Raw genomic sequence first — 13,214 nt, forward strand, 5'->3', positions numbered from 1 at the left:
GGCAACCAGTATTTTATATTAAACACCAGAACCTATCGCCAGTCACTAAAAGATATGACACATACATTCACAGCTATTCAAAGTGGCTGTTAATCTGCCCTTCAAATACTGTCCCCAAGTTAAAAACCTACATGGGTGGTGTGGCTGGGACAATTAACTGTTTTTAGTTTCTTGTATGTGTGTGTGGGGGGAGGGGGAATGAGGAAGGAAATGAAGGAGGGAGAGAGGGAAAGAGAGAGACAGAGACTCATTGCATAGCCCAGACTAGCCTCAAACTTGTGGGAATCCTCCTGCCTCCGGCTCCTGACTGCTGTGATTACAGGTATGTGCCATCACACCCAGCTCTTTTAAAACCACTTTTCTTAGGGGGCTGGCAAGATGGTTCAGTGTCTGAAAGGGATTGCCACCAAGCCTGACAGTCTGAGTTCCTGAGTTTAATGTCTAGGTCCCATGTAATAGAAGGAGAGAACGGACTCCACAGTTGTCCTCTGACCTCTACACACACATAAGTACACATACCAAATACATGAATAGAATATAATTAAACAATTAAAAAACTTGTCATCCAGGGGTGGTGGTGCACACCTTTAGTCCCAGCACTCAGGCAGAGGCAGAGAGATCTCTGAGCTCGAGGCCAGCCTGGTCTACAGAATGAGTTCCAGGACACCCAGGGCTACACAGAGAAACCCTATCTCGAAAAAACAAACAGACAAACAAATAAATATAAACTTGTCCCTTGGAGAAGAGTTGGTCAAGTTATATAATGGATGGTTAATAATCTGTTAATCTGATGTGTTAGTCTGGACCAATCAACCAGGCTAACTAATTGGGATATCCTACTAAACAGACCAAAGATAGTGGTCCCAGTCACCCCTTTTGTGTGTCTCCCCTTCTCCCCAGAGATTCCTGAGTCATGAGACAGATAGATCTGCCAGATACTCAGGAGCTGAGTGTCCACCCCTGACAATCACGAATGACCCTTGATCTTTTCTTTTTGGTGCTGGGAGTGAAACTCACGGCCTCCTGCTTGCCACAATGTCCTTCCACTGTGCCCACACTCAGCCCTGAGTCCTGTCTTGTTGGTGCAGGTTATACATGGCCTGCTCACACGCATCTCATATTGTACACCTCACTGGAAGCCCCTGGAGTAGATGACACAGAGTCCGAGGGGGTGTTCATGATACAGGGACAGGACACCCCATCCAGGCTACTTCTCATACTTCATGTGTGAATACAAGAGCCACACGCTCACAGACATATGGGAAGAATACTCCTTTCCAGTTCTAGAGACCAAAAAAGGCAGCCTCTGACCTGCTTTGGGGCTCAGGCTACCAAGTGACCCCTATTAGGCCTTTTCCTGCACTGCATCTCTGCTTTACTATTAAGCCTGAATCCTCACCTGTGGAGGCCCACAGAGGCTATCCAGTGAGACTTTACTCAGGGTCAGAGAATCTGGGCTTGCTTTACCCAGCAGGGCTGCATAATGGGATGACCTGGCCAGGGACATGGTTGTCAGATGTTTGGAAGGGTCTACACTTGTGAGTACTTTGTGTTTTGATCTTGCAAAGGGGAGGTCTTTTGCCTCTCCCCTTGGTATATTATAAAAAACCCTTTTGAATAAGCCTCTGGGCAGCTGGATATTGACACAGGGCCCTCCCAGAGCTATCCTGTGTCTCTTTCTTGTCGTCTCTTTCTATCATTTCCTCATTCCTCTGTCCTCCACCCAAGAACCCTTTGAAAGGTGGGAGCAGGTCGGAGCTGGGCTTTGGCAGACTCTCACACTCCCCTCTGAAACAGGGGACCACCAGAGCTGGCTTGGTCTGCTTTCGGAGGGCCTATGATGTTTGGTGACATCTGTGGGCTGAGATCTAGGACCCAGATCACCAGCTTCTGCCTGCCAACTACATCAGTAGGCCCTGTTAGAATCTTCATGGAGTTCTGGCCTGGGCATCTATGGTCCTGGGCCTGATGAGGCAACGGCCTGAGACCTGTTCCTGTGTCCATGGCGTCCTCCAGTTCTTCCCTGCACCCTCCAGGCCGGCCTACTCTCCAGTGCCTGCTTCTCTCAGGCTGAACCTTCCAGTGGGTAGCGTCCTGTTCCAAACCTCCCTACAGTCTCTCCATCTGACAATGGAAGCTGAGGTGCAGCTTAGGAGGACCCTAGGGGGGGCTAGGAGAGTTGGGACATCAGGGAGATGAGCCGGCAGCCTGAAAGACAGCCATATGGGGGCATTTTCTATAGAGACTTTCAAGTGGGTGACAGCATTGACCCCAGCTTGACTTCCTGCGGTGATGACGGATCTGCAGTTCTGGTCTGTATCCATGAGCAAGCCCTCCTCCGTGGCTAGGGTGCCACTCACAGCAGAGCAGGCACGGAGCATCGGGGAGGCCCCGAGTTCATGCTCAACACCAAAAGTAAACAGTAACAACAATAAGAAATAAAAAAAAACCATGCCTCTCCTTTCCAGAACAGCCGAACTTTCCTCCCTGTTCTTACAGAGATCAAACCAGAGTATAAACCCACGGTCCCTCATCCCCGCCGGGCAGGTCTCTCCCTCCCCAAGCCTGACATGGCACAGGACATTCCCTTCCACAGTCTCCCTTCCCAGCACTCGGACCAGCTGGGCCGGGAAAGGCTTTCTCCTCCAGGAAGTCTCCCACACGTGCATTCTGCGTTATCTCCCAGTGGCCAGGACTCTCCCACCCTCCGGACTCCCACAGTGTAGACTCAGCAGTAGCAGTTTTCAACCTCAAAGGAAAATTCAGGAGAGGGACTCACAGCACAGAGCACCCTGAAAGGTGGTCCACTTCCCAGCCATTTGACCTCAGCAAGCTCTGCAACCTCCCTGAGCCTCTTTCAACTCTGCAAAGTGATTTGTTTCGTCCCCAAATAATCTCCTAACCTTGGTCTCCTGTCTCTCGGTCGTATGTTAAACTTGGTATATAGAACAGTGGTTCTCAACATGTGGGTCGCCACCCTTTCACAGGGGTTGCCCAAGATCATCGGAAAACACAGATATTTATATTATGATTCATAACAGTAGCAAGTTACAGTTATGAAGCAGCAATGAAAATAATTTTATGATTGGGGCGTCATCATAACATGAGGAACTGTATTAAAGGGTCGCAGCACTAGGAAGGTTGAGGACCACTGCTCTAGATGAATAGAACACTACCTGTTTCTAACCGAATTCCAGAAGCCCCTTGCTGACCTGACCACATCTCACCCACTAGAGAAGCCCTTGCCAGCATCCCTGACAGACCCGAGAACCCCTCCAGGACAACACAACTCAGCGAGTGACAGCCGACCTCACACATGATTGGCCCAGGTTGTGTGGAGCCCAGCTCCAGGGACAGCTTCTGGGCAAAAGGATAGACACATTCTTTGGATGCACACTTCTGGGACATCAAGTTTCTTTCACCAACCCCTTAAATCCTTCACTCTGCCATTTCCCACATCATCCAGCACACCCCGGCACTGGAGGAACCTTGGTTTCTGCCTCCTTGGTGGGTGGGTATGTAAAGGGGTCCAGTCAGGGGCAGGAGGCACGAACAGAGTGAAGGCTGCTTTTCCCACCTGCTTCCCTCTGGAAGCACGGCCTGGAAAGGGGCCTGAGGGACTAGCTGGAACTCAGGGCTTCTATCTGGCTTCTTGGCACCCAAAGCCAACCTATCACGGACGGACCTCATCTTCCTGTTCCATGTCTGAAGCACCTCTCGAGACATCTGTAACTTGACATCTGTAACTTTCCACTCCTCGTATGAAGCCTACCCCTTCACCAGGTGGTCATCTATCCACCACCTCTCCTCTGGTCTTTTGTTTGGTGAGATGGGGCCTCTTATACTTCAAGCTGGCCTCGAACTTACTATGTAACTGATGATGACCTTGAACTCCTGGTTCTCCATCCCAGATGCTGAGATTACTTGGCCTGAGGCCCTACATGGGTTCTCCCTGTCCCTCTGCTTTTTGAAGTGTCTGACTCTAAGCACCCGACTCTCCAGCCCCACCTTGCTCGCGTCGAGCTGCCGATGCACAGCTCTTTCCCGTTGGCCCAGGGCTTTGCTCCGACTGTTTCATATACGTCCATATGCCCGTTCCCCACTCCCACCCATGCACCCCCTGCTCATCCTTCAGAGCCCAGCTCAAAAGCTCTTCCCTTAAGGAGCCCATTTAGTCTTCCAGCCCAGGGCCAGCCATACTCAACTCCATCCCTTTATTCTCCTTCCCTCTCCACACACCTGCCTCAGGTTTTGTGGGACTGTACAATGACTCTTTCTGATACATATAGACCATGAGTCTATATGGGCAAGATGTGGGTCTGTTTGATGTGGTGTCTCTAACTGAGCCTTGTGCTACATCCCCAGAAAGCTATGGATATGGAAACAAAGGTCCTATTGAAAAATACTATTTAAAAAGAAAGAAAAAAAGCATAAAAAAAGAAGAACAGCTTAAGCATGGCGGCACACGCCTTTAATCGCAGCACTTAGGAGGCAGACACAGGCAGATTACTGAGTTCAAGGCCAGCCTGGATCACATAGCAAGTTCCAAGCTGGCTGGGGCTACACAGTGAGACCTTGTCTCAAAAACAGAATAGAAAAACAGTAACAATGTAGGGAGTGGACAACTGATCTAGTCTGGGCGGGGCTCCAGCACTGAGTGTGGAGTAGATCTCCGTGCCTTTCTCCACGTGGGCCACTGGCCAAGCCACTCTGGGTAATGGTTACAGCAGGGATGAGGCTAGTGGGTGGCCAGCAAGCTCTCCAAGATCTCCAAACTCCTCCCGGCCACTATCCCTGACCACTACCAGGATGTTTAACGAGCAGTCCACTGGGCCATCTGAACTGCTCCCGTGGGGGCATGTTCCCCTTCCCCAAGCTCGGAAGCTCTATAGAGGCAGGACCTAGTGTGAGCAGGTATGAATCCAGCTGTGCCTCTATCTACCACAAGGCTGAATGAGGATTAGAGGGGAGAGAAAATACTTTAAGAGTCTAAATGTAGGGCTGAACAGGTGGTTCAGTGGTTAAGGGCACTGGCTGCTTTTCCAGAGGAACCAGGTTCAATTCTCAGCACCCACATGGTGGCTCACAACTGTCTGTAACTCCAACAACACCTCCTTTTGGCCTCTGTGGGCACTAGGTAGGAAAGTAATGCAGACATTCACGTACACACACCCACACACACCCACACCCACACACACCAAAAAAAAAAAATGTCTAGATACACACCAGCACTTCAGAAAGCTAAGGCAAAAGGCTTGCCAGGACTTCCAGGCTAGCCAGGGCTATATAATAAGTAGCATATCTGCCAGGGCTATATAGAAAAACTCTGTCTCAAAAACCAAAACAAATCAATATAGAACCTTAGCTTCTTTATTTACTGTGCAAAGTGGCTGAAGGCCTGTATGTTTCAAGGGGCAAAGACCGAGACCCCATGCTGCTCAGGGAATTGGGCCCCTTGGGGCCTGATGACATCATCCTGGGTTCTTGATGCATCAAAGACCCCAAGGCTCGGGCCCCTGCCCACCCTGGTGTCCCCAGATCGGTGCCAGCTATATCAGGCCCACTCAGAGGGCTCTGGTCTTGTGCTCCTGACTGCAGGGCACTGGTTTTGGGTGGTCTTGTTTCAATGTCAACTGTATCTGCAGGCCCAGAGATGTGAGACCTCTCCTCTGGGTGTTTCCATGAAGCTACCCCTGGAAACAGTACCTAGGTCTCATCACGTGCTCCATCCCTTCTTCTGAAGAATACTTCACCTTTTGGCCTGCTGATGCCAACTGGGTCCTATTGCTCACTGTAACCGATGGTACAGATACACACAGCACAACAATTATAGCAGAATGTGTACATGTCTAGAAAATTCAAAACATAGAAAACACCACCTTACCACTGAAGATCCCCAGACAGATGTCTGAATAGTCTTCCCACCCTCCATCCCTGTTCCATGGTACTGAGGGTTCAACCTAGGGCCTCTTACGTGCTAGGTAACTCTACCACTGAGCTACACTGGCAGCCCTCTTTTTTATTTCAGGATCTAAATGTCTAGGCCAGCCTTCAACTTAAAACACCCCCCCCCCGGTCTCAGCCTCCCAAATGTCTAAGATTATGGTCTGCACCACCAAGCCTGGCTTGAACGTCTTTTTCTATATGTGTGCACATACGTTCTTTTTTCATATCTGAACTCAAACATGCTCCTCCTGCCCCCAGACTGTTCTCTCCCAATGGCATGTCACCTTGGGCCTTTCTCTGGTAAGAGTGGTCCTCATTATGATGTCATGACATTCCACCCCTGCATCTGGCAGCTCCCCACAGCTCCTCAGGCAGGTTCCTGGGAGACTTTCACTAGTGGGGGGCAGCACTTTGGGCCTAATAGGTCCTATTGACACAGACAGTCCCCTTCCCCAGAGGGGCTGTGATTTGAGTGGGGCTGCCATCAGGGCACGCTCCAAGTGCGCTGTAGCAGACATGCTCTGGACCTCTTCCATCAAGCGGTGTGAGGGCAGTGGTGGACATTTGTCTGTCTGGTTGTCCCTGTCCGGTTTGATCGTAGAACGTTCACAACACACTGGAAGCACTCCCTGCCTGGATGCTCCAGAACTCAGAATCAAGCACAATGGAGGGGCTGCCTGGTACTATGCCGTTCACAGAGCACCTCCATATCCTCCAAGGTCTGGGGCTCTAAACAAACCCAGGCACCCAGCAGCACAGGCACTTAGCAGCAATCTCCCATTTTCTGAAATAGTCTCATGCATCCCAAGTTGGCCTCACACTTGCTATACAGCCTTGAACTTCAAGATCCTGCAGCCTCTATCGCCCAAGTGCTGGGATTAGGACATGGCTACCACACCCCGTTTATGGGGTACTGGAAATTGAACTCAGAGTTTCTACATGCTAGATAAGCACTCTGCCAATTAAGCTACATTCCAGCCCAATCATTCCCACCTTATAAAGGAAGAAATGAAGGTTGGAGAGGTGGGTGGGGTCCTCCATGTCTGACCTTTAGAGGTGGCTGACTCCACACCTTCTTCAGGGTGTCTTCCTGGGCTCTCACCCCACCCAGGCTGGACTGGAGGCCCTAGGTGGGATCCCTGGTTCCCAGCTATCGATGGTAGCTATGGCTTCCCCTGGGACTAGGAGCTCCTGAGGGTGGTGCTGATTCTGGCGTATCCCTCCCTCCCTCCCTCTAAACTCAGAAGCACCCCAGTGGATGGTTGCAGGGATGGTGCTAACTACGATGAATAAGCCTGGTGGGGGTGGGAGTTCTCATTTTCCCGATGGGGGCACTGAGGCATAAAGAAGAGCCAGGGTTTGTTTAAGGAGCGCCACGGTGGCAAGGCCAGGCCCCTTTCCTCTAGCAAGCGCTCCTTCCATTCCACTGAGGCCTTTATCTACAACCTCGGACTCCGGGTCTCAATCTGTAGCTCACACTTGTCTCCTTTTGCACAGGCTGGGGAGGGGGCTTGGCAGGAGACTGAGGGAGCTTAGTCCACCAGCTGGACCACCTCCCTGGTGCAGCTGCAGGAGCTGCCCATCTGTTGAGCACCACCCACATACCAAGCCCTTATGATACTGCTTTGCAAATGGGCAGGTAAAAACCCTGGCCGAAGACCAGTTAGTGGCTGAGCTGGAGCGGGACGGCTACATCCTGGGCAGTGGCTGGCTGCCCAGTGTGTTGGCCCAGTGCTGGAGAGAAATGCAGGCAGGTTGCAGGAGAAAAGTCCTCAGGGGGAGGGGCTGTGTGGCTGTGGCAAGGCCCCTCTCTTTTCCCTTCACCTGCTGAGGGCTGAGGGCTGAGACTCTGGCTTGGGCCTCCTTGACGTCCCCAGGACTCCCTGGGGGACAGGGTCATGCCACTGCCAGTTCTCTACAAGCTCTCTGGGCTCAAGGCCAGGCTAGAAGCAGAAGTCCTGAGAATCCCACACAGGTCCTCCTAGCCCCGATTTCTCTTTGGAATGAGACCCCAGGCTCCTGAACCCTTGGATAAGGTCCCACTCGCTCTACTTGGGACACAGCTAGGAGCAGACTGGGTGGGTGGGTGGTGGGGTGAGTCAATGAGACTCATCCATTCGGGCACTCTGGGTTTTGCCTTCAGACACAGAGGACAGCGCCAGATCTGAACTCTGCAGGCAGGTGGCATGGTACGAAAGTGAGCCCTTGGGCCACACGGGGGCTTAGTCTTTCATCTGCAAAATGGGGACGGCAGTGTCCAAAAGGAAGGAAGTCCTCCAGAGTGTTCACACTGATTACCCAGGACAAGAAGACAGAGGACAGTAATTTCCTATTTTCCCCCTTTTCTAATGTTTTATCCACCATCATCAACTCGTTATAGCAGAAAAATCAAGCGGATATTCTTCGTACGTTAACTTTATTGTGATACAATCTACCTATAACAGAATAGATCCATTTAAAAACAAGAATACAGACATGGTGGCTCACACCTACAATTCCAGCACTAGGGAGGCTGAGGCAGGGGGACCGCTGTGAGTCCAGGACTAGCCTGGGCTACAGCACTGAGTTGAGGGCTAGCCTGGAATACAGAGTAAGATACTGTCTCCAAAAAAATCAAAACCAAACCAAAGGAAACACGGGAAAGATAAACGGCAGGTACTAGCAGCTAACCTCCGACCTGCCCAGACCCTCACCTACGGCTTCAGAAGGCTGGAGTGAGCTATGAGTGCAAACCCTTCACCAGCCTCTGCCTAGGGCATCGGCAGGATCGGCAGGACCGGCAGGAGAGCAGGGTCAGGAAGCTGGGCCAGCCTGCCCTCCTTTCCTGCCCATTTACCTTCCAGGCCCTCCACTGCTCTGCAAATATGAAGATCAACAGCTCCCCTGGCCCTAGCTCACAGGCCCACCCTCGTCACGTAGGTCTGGACGCCTGTGACAGCCACCTCTGAGTCCTGGTAACAAAGTACCATGAACTGGTGGCCTGTGAATCATACAATGCAGTTCTCATTGTTACTGGAGGCTTGAGTCCAAGATAAGGCTTCAGACTGGGAGTGTGCAGGAGGGCCACTTCCGGGTTCAGGGAAGGGTGCCTGCTGGTGCCTGTGTCTCCGGGGACCTCTTTTGCAGGGACATGAACCCTCATCAGAAGTGTTCTGTCAGAGGCAGGTGGATCTCTCTGAGCTCCAGGCCAGCCTGGTCTCCAGAGTGAGTTCCAGGACAGACTCCAAAACTACACAGAGAAACCCTGTCTCGAAAACAAAACAAAACAAAACAAACAAAAAACAGAAGTGTTCTGTCTCCCTGATCCAATCACCCCCTTCCATGCCATCACTTTGAGGGTGTCGGTTTCAACAAATGAACTCGGCAGGGACAGGAACATCTGGACCACAGAGATCTCAGGGGAATCACACGGGAATCCAGAGGTGGCTGTGCTCTGGTCCTGCTCAGAAGCCTGCATGGCTCCCACTGCATGGGGCCAGAAGCCTTAGCCTTCCAATGAGACAGAGTTGCAATTTTCTAAGCCTCTCTGTACCTCTTGTTTTTTTAACTGAAAAAGAGGCATAAAAATAGTACCTCCCTCACTAACTTGTCGGATTTCACACTGCACCCTGGAGGGGGCGGTTTAGATCATCAGGACCCTGGCCTCTGCCCTCCTCCTCTTCCTCCCTCTTTTTGCCTGCTTTCCTGCTCTTCTGGCCTGCCTCAGGGCCTTTTCACTGGCTCTTCCCCCACAGCTCAGCCCGCTTGTCCAAGTCACCCTCTTAGTAAGTCCTGCCCATAATGGCAGTCCCCTTTTCTGGGGTCATGCTCCTTCACTCCCTCCTGGTTGCTTTGTTTTCTTTCCTTTGTCCCTATCAGACAGACTGCAAACTCCTCTAGGGCATCTTCTTCTCTGGTGGGTGTTTTATTTACAGTGGAGGTGTTTGGTAAACACTGGGGAGGCCCTGGGGACAGAGCCCTGGAGTAGCCAGTGTTCAACAGACACGGCCCTGTGGTTGCCATTACAGTTAGTGATTGTCTGACTCAAGGCCTCCTCACTTTAGGTCTCTAATCACACCTTCCCAGTCCCTTACCACACCCCATGGCTCACTTATTGTAAGGAACCATAATTACATCTTTAATTATATCCTTTTCTACTTAGGCTGAACCACACAAAAATTGTTATTTTTTTGTAAGTTAAAAAAAAAAAGTTGGACATAAGCCTTTCTGGCGTGGTTTAAACTAATGTGTAAGCACCTTGCAGGTCCCCAAGAGGCATCCAGAGAAGGAATGAGGTCTCCTGGCCTGGCAGATGTAATGTGACTGCCAACTGCTTCCTTCCTGTTCTGGAGGAGAGGCCCCTGCCTCAGCATGAAAGCAGCAGCGTCTAGGGTCTTCCAGTGACCGGCAGAGGCCAGGGAAAGCTCCCCAGGCCTGAAGCAAAGGCTTCAAGCAGAACCCCTTGAGGGGAGCTGGCAACCCTTCCTCGGGGAGCACTTATCCCTGGGGCAGGGAGGACGCCACAATCTCTGGATGTCCAGGGCGCTCTGCTCCTCCAGTAGAAGGCTCCACAGCTGAGCTGTGCAGACTCTGCCACCACCAAGGCCACGCCCACTTCACGAGGGAGAAAGTGAGGGATGGAGGGGAAAGGCTGGCGCAGGCCACAGTGGGGTAGGAGTCTGTCTGCCGCCCTGCCTCAGGGTCTTTCCTCCTGACACTTGGGCAGTGGTGGGACTTCACTGTTGCCACTTTTGACACTGTTTTTTTTTTTTTTTCTCAAATCAAATGTTTCAGAAGCCTCAGCATGCTTCTCCACTGTCAGGCAAGTTCAAGACAGTAGTGCTACCTACATGTCTCTCTGGTGACTTCCTTAGGGTAAAGTCCCCAAAGGAGAGGCCTCGGAGCAAAGGGCAGGCAGATCCGTTTCATAGACTTGTTTCGAGGGCGGCCAGATCACCCTACAACATGACACACCTCGGGCTAATCCTCGCAACCTCGCCAGCACAGAGTTTTAACCTTTCATGTGTATATCTCGCTCCTTTTACAAAGCAATAAGACTGTTTCATTTATGACATGTTTTCACGCCTCCCTTTAAACTGGAGACAGTCTCCTATATCCCAGGCTGTCCTAGACCTTGACTTGTAGCAGAGGTTGGTCTGGAAGCCCTGATCCCTCCATCCTCCACCCCCAAGTGGAGGAATTACAGGCATGATTCACCATACTCAGTCTATTGGTTCTGGGATGGAACTGGACTCCATACAGCTAGGCAAGCACTCTACTAACTGAGCTGAATCCTAGCCTCTAAACACTCCATGCTTGAAACGAGGATCCCTGGCTGGTTTGTTGTGTGGCCGTTTACCAGTCACGTCCCCTTCAAGGACAGGTGATATCTACCCGTAAAACAAGGGCAGTGGGTGAGATGGTTTCAGGTCAGATAATCCCCAACTCCACAGTAGATTTTAAAAGTACAGGATGGTTTTGTAATAACAAGAACCCGCCTTGCTCAGGCACCATCCACAGTGGCCTCCCAGATCGAATGAGCACGCAATGGCAGGGGACTCAGGTAGTACTTAGGCCTCCAAGTTGGTGCTGGGCTCTGGCGGCCACCCTTATACTTAGTCTCCTTTTATGAGAGGATAATAACACTCATTTGCAGTGACGCTCCAGATTGAGGGCCATGGGGCAAGGTCCCTGCCACTCTGTGTCAGCCTGGGAATACCATGGCACCCTGCCGTGCCTACCCAGCCCTCTGCTTGTATACTTAGGATGATGACACTGGGTTCACCACCTGCGCTGAGGCTGGGGGAGGAGGAAGTCCCTTCTTTTAGCCCCAAGAAAGCCCTTGGGGGAGGGGGAAGGAGATAGGAGATCAGCAGGCGCTGAACCTGTTCCTTAATTGGGGCAAATGCCAGGAAATGAGGCAGAAAAGCCCCAAGATGGCCCAAGTCCTTCTCTCCCTCCACATGCCACAAGAGATGGCCGGGGGTAAGGGCAGCGGAAGGGCACATTCCTACGCCAAGGCACAGGTGGTTATGAACACGGGCAGGCTCTGGGGCAGAAGGGCCAGATGATGTCTAAAAGGCACTCGCGGGACTAGAGCCGCAGTGGGAGCAGGTTCCCCAGTTCCAGCTAGTGAGATCCCCATTGCAAGAAGAATGCAACACAAGACCTTCATCCAGAGGCATCTTACAGAACGTCCCAGCCCCATGGCACAGGTCTTCACAGACCCTGGAGCCACTGCACCCTTAGACAAGTGCTCTGTCCCCCTACCCCGGGAGACACTGCCCTCCTGGACTCTCTGAGGTCCGAGCGTGGCAGAGTCAACCCTTTCCCACCAGTACTGAAACACAGAACTGAGCTCCTGCAGCCGGCCAGGGCGCGGACCAGGCCGTCCTTCCCCATCGCCTGAACGCAGGTGGGTGTCTGCTAGGCTTGGGTCTAGGCAGGTCTGTGGATGATATCTGGCCACCGCCAGCGGGGGGCTCCTCCAGTTCCAGGCGATGAGGCTGGTCTAGGTGGCAGACTGCTCGCCCCACCCGCGCGCCCAGGTCGCCTCGGCAGGGACGTGGGGATGCTTCCTCTTCCACCGTTTCCCGGGACTGAGGCCCCGCGAGTAACCCCGCCAGGAGAGGAACAATCACGACTCGAGTCCACGGGGCACCAGGGCCACACCAGGGCCTGTTGGGACTGGCTGCCGCGCCCAGGGCGGGCCGCTCACCGCGGCAGGAGGCGCGGGCGGTGCGGACTAGCCCCAAGCCTCTGGAACCCGAACCTGGGGGTCGCTGTTACTAGTCACCCGCTGAGGGGGCGGCCGCACCGCTATCCCGTTGGGGAAACTGAGGACCGGAGCGGGGCAGGGCTTTGTGTGAGGTCGTGCGGGGGGCTGGAAGATAGGTCTCCGTGGCGCCGGGGGCAGCATCCCTCCCGCCGCCTAGCCGCAGCCCGGGCGCAGCGCGCGTCCCGCCCGGCCGGGTCCCGCCCTACCTTGTTGGCGGCCGCGCAGGTGGCGGCGGCGGCGGCTCCGGCTCCCGCTCCGCGCTTCGCGCCGCCCGCCGAGTCCCCGCGCCCAGCGCCGCCGCCTCCCCGCGCAGCCCGGCGGGCGGGACCGGGCCGGGCGGGGCCGGGGCGGGGCGGGCCGGGGAGGCCCCGCCTGTGCGCCGCCGGTCGCCCGCAGCTCGGATCCCGTCCCGCGTGCACACGCTCTCGCCTCCCGCACTCTCTAGCCGCAGGCTTTGGGGGGGAACTTGGGTCTCGAGCCTCAGTTTCCCCTTGCTGAGATGGAGACAGTC

The 13,214-nt window shown here is 53.3% G+C and overlaps 1 protein-coding gene across 1 annotated transcript in view; it reads right to left on the bottom strand.

Annotated features, from left to right (window-relative positions):
• The window catches only part of Coro2a (coronin 2A), a 55,925-nt gene extending 42,934 nt beyond the window's left edge, over positions 1–12,991 (bottom strand). Inside the window, exon 1 of the mRNA XM_059254313.1 lies at positions 12,910–12,991. The gene's annotated coding sequence lies outside the window, so the exon portion shown is untranslated. The remainder of the gene's footprint in view (positions 1–12,909) is intronic.
• Between the last annotated feature and the right edge of the window lie 223 nt (positions 12,992–13,214).

The sequence above is a fragment of the Peromyscus eremicus genome, chromosome 2 (assembly GCF_949786415.1).
Source record: "Peromyscus eremicus chromosome 2, PerEre_H2_v1, whole genome shotgun sequence".
Lineage (NCBI taxonomy): Eukaryota > Metazoa > Chordata > Mammalia > Rodentia > Cricetidae > Peromyscus > Peromyscus eremicus.